General features: G+C 32.2%; 3 pseudogenes; all 3 read right to left on the reverse strand.

Annotated features, from left to right (window-relative positions):
- Positions 1 to 43: 43 nt before the first annotated feature.
- LOC125575759 lies at positions 44 to 1877 on the reverse strand (annotated as a pseudogene).
- A 1424-nt stretch (positions 1878 to 3301) lies between these two features.
- On the reverse strand, positions 3302 to 7039 carry LOC125575760 (annotated as a pseudogene).
- A 66-nt stretch (positions 7040 to 7105) lies between these two features.
- Positions 7106 to 9303, reverse strand: LOC125575761 (annotated as a pseudogene).
- Between the last annotated feature and the right edge of the window lie 6751 nt (positions 9304 to 16054).

Raw genomic sequence — 16054 nt, forward strand, 5'->3', positions numbered from 1 at the left:
TTATGAATAAACTGTGGGAGCTTAGCACCACTGCACCAATATTTTAATTCTTCCCAGTGTTGCTCTTCCACGTCTGGAGAAGGACGGCATGAGTAGACTATTCCTTTCCTATGCCAAGAGTGAGAAGAGCCAACAACCAGAAGTCTATCTCCCATCGATTTAAACGCAGTCCCCCAACCAAAGGTAGTGTTTGTGCTCACAGGGACAACACCAAGTTTCTTCCAAATATTTGTGTTTATATCATATACGCGAAGCTCGTTCAAAGATGTCTCCAACATGTATAGATTGTCATCAACCACAGCTATAAGAGGCGGAGATTGGGAAGGCGTAATGAATGTCATGTCTTTCAACATGTCAGGTATCAACTCCCAAGAATTTGTGGTCTCATCATAACTTTCTCCACAAGTGAGGTGTTTATCATTCTCATCTCTGCCACCGAGGACATAAAATTTTCCACGCAAGAAACATCCTGAGCTGAACTTCCTTGCTTTATGCATTCCATTAATCATAGTCCAACTTTTTGCATCAGCATTATACTTTTCCACAGTTCGCACAACAATAGGGTTTCCATTGTCATCCATTTGAATGCCTCCTGCAAAGAATGCGGTTTTTCCATGGCTAGCAGAACCGTACATGACCCTCGGTGTGATCATTGAAGGACCTTTGAACCACTTATGATTCTCTAGCTCGTAGCGAAACACCACAATTCCCTCTATTTCTCTTCCAATGACAATTAGTTGAGTACCCACACATATTGTTTCCTTATCGCTGTGGAAAAAGCAATAGTCAGAAGAAGGAACTTTAGGAAGTCTCTGAAAGGTTTTAAAATCCTTATCAAACATTTCCCAATTTGATCCAGCCCCTGAATGCAAAATCACGTAGGGTTTTACAAGTCCCTTTTCTTGTCTCACCCTGAAAATTTCACCACTTTTTAACAACTGCAAAAATTTCTTGTTAAGAAACTGCAGTTTCCAGTATTCGAAGCATGGAAGACGAGCAAAGATCTCGACCTCAAGCTCGTACAAAAGCTTATGATGAACATAGCATCCATCATGAGATTTTAAACCTGCAAGATTCTGAAATATATTTGTAACTTCTCCTTTTTCTTCCTCATCGGAATCATAACAAGGTTTCACATTCAGGTCAGGTATGTTGGGTTTAATGCCAACAATTGAAATCTTCCTTCGTTTAGATTGGCTCAAGCTAGCTCCAACTTTAGGAGTCTGGTCATCCCTTAGCATTAGCATATCTTGATTTATTTTAGCCATATCTTTTGACATCATTTCCTGTAAATTCCAAAATAATACTTTGAGTAACATCACTCAGTTGCAAAAAACTGACTGAACAAATTTACTACATATAGTTACAAATTTAAGAATTAGAACTCCCAATATTTATTCAAAATAAACAAGAAATATTTTTTTTTATATAAACTGGAAAGTCAAAGAGATTCAAAATTGCATTAGCTAAATTGAAGTCAATAATATTTTTTTTATAATTATTAGTTAATGTTTTTGTAAACTTCTGATGTATTCAGAAATTGATACTTCAAGAGAGTAAAAAATAAATATAATCATTATTTTAAACAATTGCGAGAGCTAATATAAATAAAACAACAGAATAAATGCAATCTTAAATTTTGTAACACGATAGAAATAGAAAATCACAGTTCTAAAAACATATAATTACAAGCTTTTTATGATTACAATTTTTACTATTTAGAGAACTTAGAAAATATGAAAATGGGAATATGTATTATTTAATGTAAACTTATAAAATATAATTTCAAAAAAAAGCATATTATGACAAAGATAGATATATTTTATGATTGATAGTGATACAGTATAAAAATCTGAGTATGAACTATTATAATTAGTGATTAGGTTTATTATAAAATTTGTATGTGTACCTTAATAGCTTATAGAAAATGCTTTATTGAACTCACATTTTAGTCCCAATTATATATTGTTAGATGAAAAAAGATACATATGAAATCATGACTCAGTTACTCAGATATATATTTATAGTATATCTGTTTTAAATTCTCTACCATAATTATTATCTTTTGTTTAATTTTCTTACCATAGTAATGCAATATGGTTATTCAGCCTTCTACCATAAATCAAAGTAATACATTCTCTAGAGATTTTGACTAAACGTTTGTTAGTTTGTTTAAGTTTTTCCCATACATCATAAAACTACTAATTAGTGACTCTTTGCAGGTTTGACTATTTTTTTGTTAATTGTTTGAGAATATTTATCACTTTGACAGAAATAGTTTTTTGAATAATTTTTGGCTTTCAGTTAACTTACTTATTTTAATTCATTGGAATTTTAAAAAGTATGTATGCATTAATAAAGAACTTAATAAATAACAAATTTAATACCTGTGAAATAAAAAGGTCACATTTCAAATTAAAAGATTACGTTCCAGTTATAATGAAATTCAATTTGTCTATTTTTTCTTCGATCAAAGTCGATTTGTATATATAACACATAAACTTTAGAAATAGAAAGTCAAGTATTAATTTAACACCCTATGATTAACCTGATTCAAACCAAACTGTATTTAGTTACTCTTAGATTATAAAAAAGTATTTTTTATTATAAAGCAATAGATATTTTGCGGCTTCTCTGATACCCTTTTAAGTAGCTCACAATGTTCACTTCTACGAAGAAAAATCTGATGCCCCTATAGCTTCAAATTGTTCCTTAAATCGGCTTCAAAGAAAAAAAATATAGTAAAGTCAAATCTTTGATCATGAATTTTCAAATTGGGATTATCTAGTAACTAGTGACGGGGATCAAGCCACTAATATCAAACTGATGAATAATATTATAAAAATAATAACATTTTTCTTATCATTATTTATAGAAAAACAAGCACATTTGTCATAACTGTTGCTTTCTTATTTTTAATTATTTATAACTCCATTATTTGGCAACTCCTCTGTGTAAATAATACAATTTGGGTTCACATAAAATATAATAATTTTTCTTACCAAAATTAAATTAGTATTTCTATGTTTTTAGTAAATCCATCTTCTAACCATGTAAAATGAAATAGGCAATTTTATTTTTAAAAAATACAACCATTGTTTATGGTTAAAACCAAATAACCTGAAAATTCTAGTTATCCAAACCAAGCAAGTAAAAATTAGATATGATTTCAGTGTGGTATATAATTTTGTAAACCTATATTTTTGAAAAAACAAACTGAAACATGATAGAGATTTTAAATGAACATGATTAGGTGACATTAATGTCTAAAGAGGGGAAAACAAAACAATAAAATTCAATAATCATTACATAAACAACATTAATCTTTGTTTTTTTCACAAACATAAGCACTTAAGATAAACGAAAAACAACAACATTTGTATCTCAAATGCAAAACAAAAATTCAGAAAACAAAAACAACATAAAACAACAATTTTAATTGTTTTGGGCGTCATGGCCACAAAATTATTGTAAGCACAAATACAAAACAAGTTTGCCTCGGAAACAACTTTAAGCAAACATCACACAGCAGTTATGAATAAACTGTGGGAGCTTAGCACCACTTCACCAATATTTTAATTCTTCCCAGTGCTGCTCTTCCAAGTCTGGAGAAGGACGGCATGAGTAGACTATTCCTTTCCTATGCCAAGAGTGAGAAGAGCCAACAACCAGAAGTCTATCTCCCATCGATTTAAACGCAGTCCCCCAACCAAAGGTAGTGTTTGTGCTCACAGGGACAACACCCAGTTTCTTCCAAATATTTGTGTTTATATCATATACGCAAAGCTCGTTCAAAGATGTCTCCAACATGTATAGATTGTCATCAACCACAGCTATAAGAGGCGGAGATTGGGAAGGCGTAATGAATGTCATGTCTTTCAACATGTCAGGTATCAACTCCCAAGAATTTGTGGTCTCATCATAACTTTCTCCACAAGTGAGGTGTTTATCATTCTCATCTCTGCCACCGAGGACATAAAATTTTCACGCAAGAAACATCCTGAGTTGAACTTCCTTGCTTTATGCATTCCATTAATCATAGTCCAACTTTTTGCATCAGCATTATACTTTTCCACAGTTCGCACAACAATAGGGTTTCCATTGTCATCCATTTGCATGCCTCCTGCAAAGAATGCGGTTTTTCCATGGCTAGCAGAACCGTACATGACCCTCGGTGTGATCATTGAAGGACCTTTGAACCACTTATGATTCTCTAGCTCGTAGCGAAACACCACAATTCCCTCTATTTCTCTTCCAATGACAATTAGTTGAGTACCCACACATATTGTTTCCTTATCGCTGTGGAAAAAGCAATAGTCAGAAGAAGGAACTTTAGGAAGTCTCTGAAAGGTTTTAAAATCCTTATCAAACATTTCCCAATTTGATCCAGCCCCTGAATGCAAAATCACGTAGGGTTTTACAAGTCCCTTTTCTTGTCTCACCCTGAAAATTTCACCACTTTTTAACAACTGCAAAAATTTCTTGTTAAGAAACTGCAGTTTTCAGTATTCGAAGCATGGAAGACGAGCAAAGATCTCGACCTCAAGCTCGTACAAAAGCTTATGATGAACATAGCATCCATCATGAGATTTTAAACCTGCAAGATTCTGAAATATATTTGTAACTTCTCATTTTTCTTCCTCATCGGAATCATAACAAGGTTTCACATTCAGGTCAGGTATGTTGGGTTTAATGCCAACAATTGAAATCTTCCTTCGTTTAGATTGGCTCAAGCTAGCTCCAACTTTAGGAGTCTGGTCATCCTTTAGCATTAGCATATCTTGATTTATTTTAGCCATATCTTTTGACATCATTTCCTGTAAATTCCAAAATAATACTTTGAGTAACATCACCTAGTTGCAAAAAACTGACTGAACAAATTTACTACATATAATTACAAATTTAAGAATTAGAACTCCCAATATTTATTCAAAATAAACAAGAAATATTTTTTTTTATATAAACTGGAAAGTCAAAGATATTCAAAATTGCATTAGCTAAATTGAAGTCAATAATGTTTTTTTTATAATTATTAGTTAATGCTTTTGTAAACTTCTGATGTATTCAGAAATTGATACTTCAAGAGAGTAAAAAATAAATATAATCATTATTTTAAACAATTGCGAGAGCTAATATAAATAAAACAACAGAATAAATGCAATCTTAAATTTTGTAACACGATAGAAATGGAAAATCACAGTTCTAAAAACATATAATTACAAGCTTTTTATGATTACAAGTTTTACTATTTAGAGAACTTAGAAAATATGAAAATGGGAATATGTATTATTTAATGTAAATTAATAAAATAAAATTTCAAAAAAGCATATTATGACAAAGATAGATATATTTTATGATTGATAGTGATACAGTATAAAAATCTGAGTATGAACTATTATAATTAGTGATTAGGTTTATTATAAAATTTGCATGTGTACCTTAATAGCTTATAGAAAATGCTTTATTGAACTCACATTTTAGTCCCAATTATATATTGTTAGATGAAAAAGATACATATGAAATCATGACTCAGTTACTCAGATATATATTTATAGTATATCTGTTTTAAATTCTCTACCATAATTATTATCTTTTGTTTAATTTTCTTACCATAGTAATGCAATATGGTTATTTAGCCTTCTACCATAAATCAGAGTAATACATTCTCTAGAGATTTTGACTAAACGTTTGTTAGTTTGTTTAAGTTTTTCCCATACATCATAAAACTACTAATTAGTGACTCTTTGCAGGTTTGACTATTTTTTTGTTAATTGTTTGAGAATATTTATCACTTTGACAGAAATAGTTTTTTGAATAATTTTTGGCTTTCAGTTAACGTACTTATTTTAATTCATTGGAACTTTAAAAAGTATGTATGCATTAATAAAGAACTTAATAAATAACAAATTTAATACCTGTGAAATAAAAAGGTCACATTTCAAATTAAAAGATTACGTTCCAGTTATAATGAAATTCAATTTGTCTATTTTTTCTTCGATCAAAGTCGATTTGTATATATAACACATAAACTTTAGAAATAGAAAGTCAAGTATTAATTTAACACCCTATGATTAACCTGATTCAAACCAAACTGTATTTAGTTACTCTTAGACTATAAAAAAGTATTTTTTATTATAAAGCAATAGATATTTTGCGGCTTCTCTGATACCCTTTTAAGTAGCTCACAATGTTCACTTCTACGAAGAAAAATCTGATGCCCCTATAGCTTCAAATTGTTCCTTAAATCGGCTTCAAAGAAAAAAAAATATAGTAAAGTCAAATCGTTGATCATGGATTTTCAAATTGGGATTATCTAGTAACTAGTGACGGGGATCAAGCCACTAATATCAAACTGATGAATAATATTATAAAAATAATAACATTTTTCTTATCATTATTTATAGAAAAACAAGCACATTTGTCATAACTGTTGCTTTCTTATTTTTAATTATTTATAACTCCATTATTTGGCAACTCCTCTGTGTAAATAATACAATTTGGGTTCACATAAAATATAATAATTTTTCTTACCAAAATTAAATTAGTATTTCTATGTTTTTAGTAAATCCATCTTCTAACCATGTAAAATGAAATAGGCAATTTTATTTTTAAAAAATACAACCATTGTTTATGGTTAAAACCAAATAACCTGAAAATTCTAGTTATCCAAACCAAGCAAGTAAAAATTAGATATGATTTCAGTGTGGTATATAATTTTGTAAACCTATATTTTTGAAAAAACAAACTGAAACATGATAGAGATTTTAAATGAACATGATTAGGTGACATTAATGTCTAAAGAGGGGAAAAGCAAAACAATAAAATTCAATAATCATTACATAAACAACATTAATCTTTGTTTTTTTCACAAACATAAGCACTTAAGATAAACGAAAAACAACAACATTTGTATCTCAAATGCAAAACAAAAATTCAGAAAACAAAAACAACATAAAACCACAATTTTAATTGTTTTGGGCGTCATGGCCACAAAATTATTGTAAGCACAAATACAAAACAAGTTTGCCTCGGAAACAACTTTAAGCAAACATCACACAGCAGTTATGAATAATATGTGGGAGCTTAGCACCACTGCACCAATATTTTAATTCTTCCCAGTGCTGCTCTTCCACGTCTGGAGAAGGACGGCATGAGTAGACTATTCCTTTCCTATGCCAAGAGTGAGAAGAGCCAACAACCGGAAGTCTATCTCCCATCGATTTAAACGCTGTCCCCCAACCAAAGGTAGTGTTTGCGCTCACAGGGACAACACCAAGTTTCTTCCAAATATTTGTGTTTATATCATATACGCGAAGCTCGTTCAAAGATGTCTCCAACATGTATAGATTGTCATCAACCACAGCTATAAGAGGCGGAGATTGGGAAGGCGTAATGAATGTCATGTCTTTCAACATGTCTGGTATCAACTCCCAAGAATTTGTGGTCTCATCATAACTTTCTCCACAAGTGAGGTGTTTATCATTCTCATCTCTGCCACCGAGGACATAAAATTTTCCACACAAGAAACATCAAGAGCTAAACTTCCTTGCTTTATGCATTCCATTAATCATAGTCCAACTTTTTGCATCAGCATTATACTTTTCCACAGTTCGCACAACAATAGGGTTTCCATTGTCATCCATTTGCATGCCTCCTGCAAAGAATGCGGTTTTCCATGGCTAGCAGAACCGTACATGACCCTCGGTGTGATCATTGAAGGACCTTTGAACCACTTATGATTCTCTAGCTCGTAGCGAAACACCACAATTCCCTCTATTTCTCTTCCAATGACAATTAGTTGAGTACCCACACATATTGTTTCCTTATCGCTGTGGAAAAAGCAATAGTCAGAAGAAGGAACTTTAGGAAGTCTCTGAAAGGTTTTAAAATCCTTATCAAACATTTTCCAATTTGATCCAGCCCCTGAATGCAAAATCACGTAGGGTTTCACTAGTCCCTTTTCTTGTCTCACCCTGAAAATTTCACCACTTTTTAACAACTGCAAAAATTTCTTGTTAAGAAACTGCAGTTTCCAGTATTCGAAGCATGGAAGACGAGCAAAGATCTCGACCTCAAGCTCGTACAAAAGCTTATGATGAACATAGCATCCATCATGAGATTTTTAACCTGCAAGATTCTGAAATATATTTCTAACTTCTCCTTTTTCTTCCTCATCAGAATCATAACAAGGTTTCACATTCAGGTCAGGTATGTTGGGTTTAATGCCAACAATTGAAATCTTCCTTCGTTTAGATTGGCTCAAGCTAGCTCCAACTTTAGGAGTCTGGTCATCCTTTAGCATTAGCATATCTTGATTTATTTTAGCCATATCTTTTGACATCATTTCCTGTAAATTCCAAAATAATACTTTGAGTAACATCACTCAGTTGCAAAAAACTGACTGAACAAATTTACTACATATAATTACAAATTTAAGAATTAGAACTCCCAATATTTATTCAAAATAAACAAGAAATATTTTTTTTTATATAAACTGGAAAGTCAAAGAGATTCAAAATTGCATTAGCTAAATTGAAGTCAATAATGTTTTTTTTTATAATTATTAGTTAATGTTTTTGTAAACTTCTGATGTATTCAGAAATTGATACTTCAAGAGAGTAAAAAATAAATATAATCATTATTTTAAACAATTGCGAGAGCTAATATAAATAAAACAACAGAATAAATGCAATCTTAAATTTTGTAACACGATAGAAATGGAAAATCACAGTTCTAAAAACATATAATTACAAGCTTTTTATGATTACAATTTTTACTATTTAGAGAACTTAGAAAATATGAAAATGGGAATATGTATTATTTAATGTAAATTAATAAAATAAAATTTCAAAAAAGCATATTATGACAAAGATAGATATATTTTATGATTGATAGTGATACAGTATAAAAATCTGAGTATGAACTATTATAATTAGTTATTAGGTTTATTATAAAATTTGCATGTGTACCTTACTAGCTTATAGAAAAAGCTTTATTGAACTCACACTTTATTCCCAATTATATATTGTTAGATGAAAAGATACATATGAAATCATGACTCAGTTACTCATATATATATATATATATATATATATATAGTATATTTGTTTTAAATTCTCTACCATAATTATTATCTTTTGTTTAATTTTCTTACCATAGTAATGCAATATGGTTATTCAGCCTTCTACCATAAATCAAAGTAATACATTCTCTAGAGATTTTGACTAAACGTTTGTTAGTTTGTTTAAGTTTTTCCCATACATCATAAAACTACTAATTAGTGACTCTTTGCAGGTTTGACTATTTTTTTGTTAATTGCTTGAGAATATTTATCACTTTGACAAATAGTGTTTTGAATAATTTTTGGCTTTCAGTTAACTTACTTATTTTAATTCATTGGAATTTTAAAAAGTATGTATGCATTAATAAAGAACTTAATAAATAACAAATTTAATACTTGTGAAATAAAAAGGTCACATTTCAAATTAAAAGATTACGTTCCAGTTATAATGAAATTCAATTTGTCTATTTTTTCTTCGATCAAAGTCGATTTGTATATATAACACATAAACTTTAGAAATAGAAAGTCAAGTATTAATTTAACACCCTGTGATTAATCTGATTCAAACCAAACTGTATTTAGTTACTCTTAGATTATAAAAAAGTATTTTTATTATAAAGCAATAGATATTTTGCGGCTTCTCTGATACCCTTTTAAGTAGTTCACAATGTTCACTTCTACGAAGAAAAATCTGATGCCCCTATAGCTTCGAATTGTTCCTTAAATCGGCTTCAAAGAAAAAAATATAGTGAAGTCAAATCGTTGATCATGGATTTTCAAATTGGGATTATCTAGTAACTAGTGACGGGGATCAAGCCACTAATATCAAACTGATGAATATTATTATAAAAATAATAACATTTTTCTTATCATTATTTATAGAAAAACAAGCACATTTGTCATAACTGTTGCTTTCTTATTTTTAATTAATTATAACTCCATTATTTTGCAACTACTCTGTGTAAATAATACAATTTGGGTTCACATAAAATATAATAATTTTTCTTACCAAAATTAAATTAGTACATTCTATGTTTTTAGTAAATCCATCATCAAACCATGTAAAATGAAATAGGCAATTTTATTTTAAAAAATTACAACCATTGTTTATGGTTAAAACCAAATAACCTGAAAATTCTAGTTATCCAAACCAAGCAAGTAAAAATTAGATATGATTTCAGTTTGGTATATAATTTTGTAAACCTATATTTTTGGAAAAACAAACTGAAACATGATAGAGATTTTAAATTAACATGATTAGGTGACATTAATGGCTAAAGATGGGAAAAACAAAACAATAAAATTCAATAATCATTACATAAACAACATTAATCTTTGTTTTTTGGCACAAACATAAGCACTTAAGATAAACGAAAAACAACAACATTTGTATCCCAAATACAAAACAAAATTTCAGAAAACAAAAACAACATAAAACCAGAATTTTAATTGTTTTGGGCATCATGGCCACAAAATTATTGTATGCACAAATACAAAACAAGTTTGCCTTGGAAACAACTTTAAGCAAATATCACACAGCAGTTATGAATAAACTGTGGGAGCTTAGCACCACTGCACCAATATTTTAATTCTTCTCAGTGCTGCTCTTCCACGTCTGGAGAAGGACAGGATGAGTAGACTATTCCTTTCCTATGCCAAGAGTGAGAAGAGCCAACAACCAGAAGTCTATCTCCCATCGATTTAAACGCAGTCCCCCAACCAAAGGTAGTGTTTGCGCTCACAGGGACAACACCAAGTTTCTTCCAAATATTTGTGTTTATATCATATACGCGAAGCTCGTTCAAAGATGTCTCCAACATGTATAGATTGTCATCAACCACAGCTATAAGAGGCGGAGATTGGGAAGGCGTAATGAATGTCATGTCTTTTAACATGTCAGGTATCAACTCCCAAGAATTTGTGGTCTCATCATAACTTTCTCCACAAGTGAGGTGTTTATCATTCTCATCACGGCCACCAAGGACATAAAATTTTCCAAGCAAGAAACATCATGAGCTGAACTTCCTTGCTTTATGCATTCCATTAATCATAGTCCAACTTTTTGCATCAGCATTATACTTTTCTACAGTTCGCACAACAATAGGGTTCCCATTGTCATCCATTTGAATGCCTCTTGCAAAGAATGCGGTTTTTCCATAGCTAGCAGAACCGTACATGACCCTCTGTGTGATCATTGAAGGACCTTTGAACCACTTATGATTCTATCGCTCGTAGCGAAACACCACAATTCCCTCTATTTCTCTTCCAATGACAATTAGTTGAGTACCCACACATATTGTTTCCTTATCGCTGTGGAAAAAGCAATAGTCAGAAGAAGGAACTTTAGGAAGTCTCTGAAAGGTTTTAAAATCCTTATCAACATTTTCCAATTTGATCCAGCCCCTGAATGCAAAATCACGTAGGGTTTCACTAGTCCCTTTTCTTGTCTCACCCTGAAAATTTCACCACTTTTTTACAACTGCAAAAATTTCTTTAGTATTCGTCTGGACGTTTGTAGTCAGCCAGTGCCTTTGGTTGAGCAGCCTCTTCTACAGGTTGAGCAGCTCCTGTAGCATCAGTATCAGGGAATACATTCCCCTGAGAGTCTAGTTTCTGACATGTTGCATTACAAAGACGACCATCCTGGTCATACAGGTCTCCATTCTCATCCTGTCTGAGAATAACAATCACAACCATGTTTCGCGACTGAGGATTGATCGATGTAAGCGAATTCGAATGATGTGGATCCGTAGACGATGAAGGTCGGGTGTCGTTCGACGGTTGGGTGCGAGAATCAGTCGACGTGAAAGCTGCTGCGTCGAGCGATGTGGAACGTTGGTGTTTGTGGATCGTGCATTCCAAGTGAACAGGATCTTCTGAGAATAGCAAGCGTTTATCCTTGTTGCTTCTGGTACTGCTGGGCATGTACCTGAAAAGACAAGAAAAAAATTTTGTGTCAGAATGGGAGTAGAGAAAAGAATAAGAATCAATAACACTAAAGCTAAAGGCGATCAAACCTCTCCGGCGACGGCGCCAAATTACCCTAAGGAGTGAATTACTCTCTCAAATAAAAGGTTCAATTGTAGTACTTAGGGATCGAATCCACAAGGAGCTAGGGAACCTATTAAATCTAGTTAAATTATTAGTTCTAAGTGTTTGTTGTTTTATGGGTTTAAAAGTAAATAGCAATCCTAATTGAGCAAGTCTATTGCTCGACTAACAAGATGACTGGGGGTGTAACTTATTGGAAAGGTATTAGATGCAGGGTTTCTATTCAGGTGTTGGAGATTATAATCCTATAAATGCCTAACAGTTGCATGCATGATATATTAGAGCTCAACTCCTTAATCACAGTGATCAGCGATGGATATCCCTATAGGATCATCGATCGATATCCCTATAGGGATATCGATCGATACACCTTTCGCAATATCGATTGATTGTCAGAAGACAATATCGATCGATGCTTCTAGCTAAGTCCTAGGTGCAGGTTGATAATGCTCACTAGCTTTCTAGATCAGCGGTTAGCCTTTTTCTAGCATTCCTAGTATGATAGACTAAATTCAGGACAGGAATGGTCAAAGATGCTTGACTCATGCAGATTCCTAGGTTCATGTTCTAGTTAGCAAGGCTACAACAAGCAGTAAGAACAATCTATCAATGAATACCAACAACTTAGCAATTATATAATTGGGGCTAATCCCTCTAACCTATTTGAATCATGTATCTAACAAGTAAGCTACTCAGACATAGCTAAGAAATTCATAACACAAAATATAGATAAAAACTGCATATAATAGAATAGATGAATCATTGGAGTTCCAATCACAAATCTCTCTATGATCTTCTCTCCTAAGAACACAATGGTGGCTGAAAAACTCTGTAAAAAAACTCTGTAAAAACTGTGTCCTGCCTCCTAACACTTAGGCAAGTATATAGCTATTAGGTTAAAAACTCGTCAGAGGTAATATTGTAATTTGGTGAAGTCTTGGGTTTAAAGTCGGCTGGAAGCAAGTCGCGCACTCCGCGTCTCGACATCGATCGATGGTACAGGATGTACATCGATCGATTTCGTCTTTCGTATCGACCTCTTATGGTCAGCTCGGATGAAATCTCTTTTAAGCTCCCAAATGCTCTATAATCATCACTTTACTCCAAGATACTTCTGAACCTGAAAACATACTTAATATGATAGAATATATAGTATATAGATAGTAAAATACTTATATACTATGGGTGAAAATGGGTCAAACCCATGGTATATCATTATCAGAACTATATCTATAGTTGTTGAGGGTTGATCCTAAAACTCGATATCTAATGCAAAAGAAGACCAGCTCTCGCTGTAAGTCTAATCTAATGACAAAGTCTTTGTTCAGCTCTCGCATGCGAACTAGTAATGAGCGTCGATCGATACTACTGACTAGGTATAGATCGATGCTTCGTCAGACAAGCATTGACGCTCAGATCGATAAGTTTCAACTAAATTCATGGACCAACTCTCGTATGCGCCTAGGTATCTAATCCAGTAGGATTCAGTTTCGTTAATCGATTGCAATACCATGCCTCTCAATTGTCCTATGATTCTATGTTTAAATAATCAGTCACACTCTCGTGCTTTTCTAGCTACTCTAGATCCTAGTATTACAAGTAATCCTGGTCTAAGATCTATAGTTAACCTAGCAATCGTATAGTTCAGAAGTTCATTCAAAACCCTAGAAAATCCCTAAACTTAGGAAGTGGATCTACTCAAACATGATATATGTCACATAAATCATAGATGAATAGAAGCAATAGAAATAAATAATAAAACCAAAACCAATGAAATTCCAAGAGGACTCTGAAGGAGTTCCTCCCTTCTCTCCAACTCTAAAACTAAGAACAATGAATAGAATAAAGCGTAGCCGCAACAATGGCTTATAAATATACATAAATAGGGTTAGGAGTAGTCCATCGGTATTCTGGTAACTCGTGGTAACTTCTGGACTTAACTCGGTCATGAAGTAGGCTCGGCCCGTCTTCTTGGATCACTGTTGATCAACAGCAAGGCTGTGTCGTCGATCGACATTCATAACTTTTTCTAAAGGGTGATTATTGACCTCATACCGGTGGCATTGGAAAGCTACCTAAATATATATCTTGTGTCCAAATATCAGCTCAGTATCACTCTGGGAAGGTCTCCATCCGTAGCTAAACGTCTGTGTAGTTCTACACCTCAAAAGGCTCCAAAATCACCAAAGTTCCCCATAACGCATCTGAACATGAAAATAATTTAAAATAAACTCCAAACACATATAATAATCTCTAAAAAGCACATATACCATGGTCTAAAAGTAGTAAAATCCATGGTATATCTTCTACAAATCGAGTCTTACATATATCTTTCTTAGATGGCTTTAGATTCATAAGATCAATAGAGATTCACATCCAAAATATATTTCCAATCTCGTTTGAAAAAGCAACTGGGATGTATATTACACATCCAAAAGTTTTAAATGTGAAATGATTGGTTTTTTGACCCAAACCAAAGGTGGTAATTTTTTATTGCTTGTTGTCTTAATATTGTGTCTTTATGTGTCCCAATGGATAAATAATAATCATCAAATATTTAAGACGTAAATTCACAAGGATTAGAAATATGCATAGTGGTGATTGTTGGACCCAATTTCGGTCAACTATGTGATTGGGCCAAAATAACCCGGGCCGCGCAAAAGAGCCTGATTTTGGTTAGCAAAAGAAGATAGATCTGAAGAGCCGGAGATCGCGGAGAAGTTGAGAGAAATCCGAGATCGGTCCACTATAAGAAGAGATCGATGGGCACGAAGAAAGACACACAGAAAACCCTAGAGAGAGCTATACACACACATCGACCTCGTTTCACTTTGCTTTGAGTCTTTTCTCTTATCGATCAAGTTTGTAATGTCGGATCTCATTTCTCTTGTTGTATTCAATCTAACTCATCAATAAAATCCATCTTTGCCTACTGGAATCTGATTATATCATTGTGTTCTAAATATATCGTTGCCCACATCATCTTATCTTTCCCAGATTAAAATTTCAATCACTACAAAATACTTAGGGTAGATTTTAGGATCTACAGTGATCAGTCCAGCAACATCTCCTTGTATCCATGCCAGTAGATTCCAAATATATTATGGATAGTGAAAACCGTATTATCAATTTTTCTTGTGAGAAAACAACATATGAAAATCATCTGAAAGAATCTTCTAGTTCTTCAATAGATATTCACATAAATCAGTTTATCTTTTCACATTACCAAGATAGTCTAACTTGTTCATGTCAAACATTAAGGTATTTTGTAAACTTCTCATTTTACTATATCTTCTATATCCATTAGATTAATATTTGTGTTGTACAATCCATAAGAAGATATAGGTAGTTTCTCAAAGTATTTTACTGCATTAAAAAATTAAACTAATGTTTTCTCCAAATTCAAAGAAGTTAGAGGGAAATAAGAGAGTTTTCGAGAGAATGGAAAGAGTTTTAGAGAGAAGAGAGATAATTTAAAAAATCCGTGAAACCAATTTAGAGAGAGTGTGTATAAATTTTCATTATATAGAGAGAGAAAAAAATTGTAACCAAGTAAAAATTTACGACATAGTGAATTTCCTTGAAGTCTACTAAAGTTAAAATTATTGAGTAAACTTCGTTGGAAGTCTACCTAGTAAACGTTTTTGGAAGTCTACTACAAAAATTTCATTACTGTTATTTATTTTTATTATGTTAATAATTTTAATATATATTTTAACTTTATTTATTTATTGTTTTTGTAGTTTTAATATATGATTTTATATTTTGCAATTTATACAAAACTAATTTAATTTTTTAAACATCTCCTATATATTAAAAGAGAAGCATTACAACATTTTAACTTTGAAACGTGTCATCACTAAAATGCTTCTTAAAGTCTCCAGAAATATGTTGGTCTACTAAACATATACTATATACTTATCATTAGACTAACCATAAATT

Source organism: Brassica napus, chromosome A6, assembly GCF_020379485.1.
Source record: "Brassica napus cultivar Da-Ae chromosome A6, Da-Ae, whole genome shotgun sequence".
NCBI lineage: Eukaryota > Viridiplantae > Streptophyta > Magnoliopsida > Brassicales > Brassicaceae > Brassica > Brassica napus.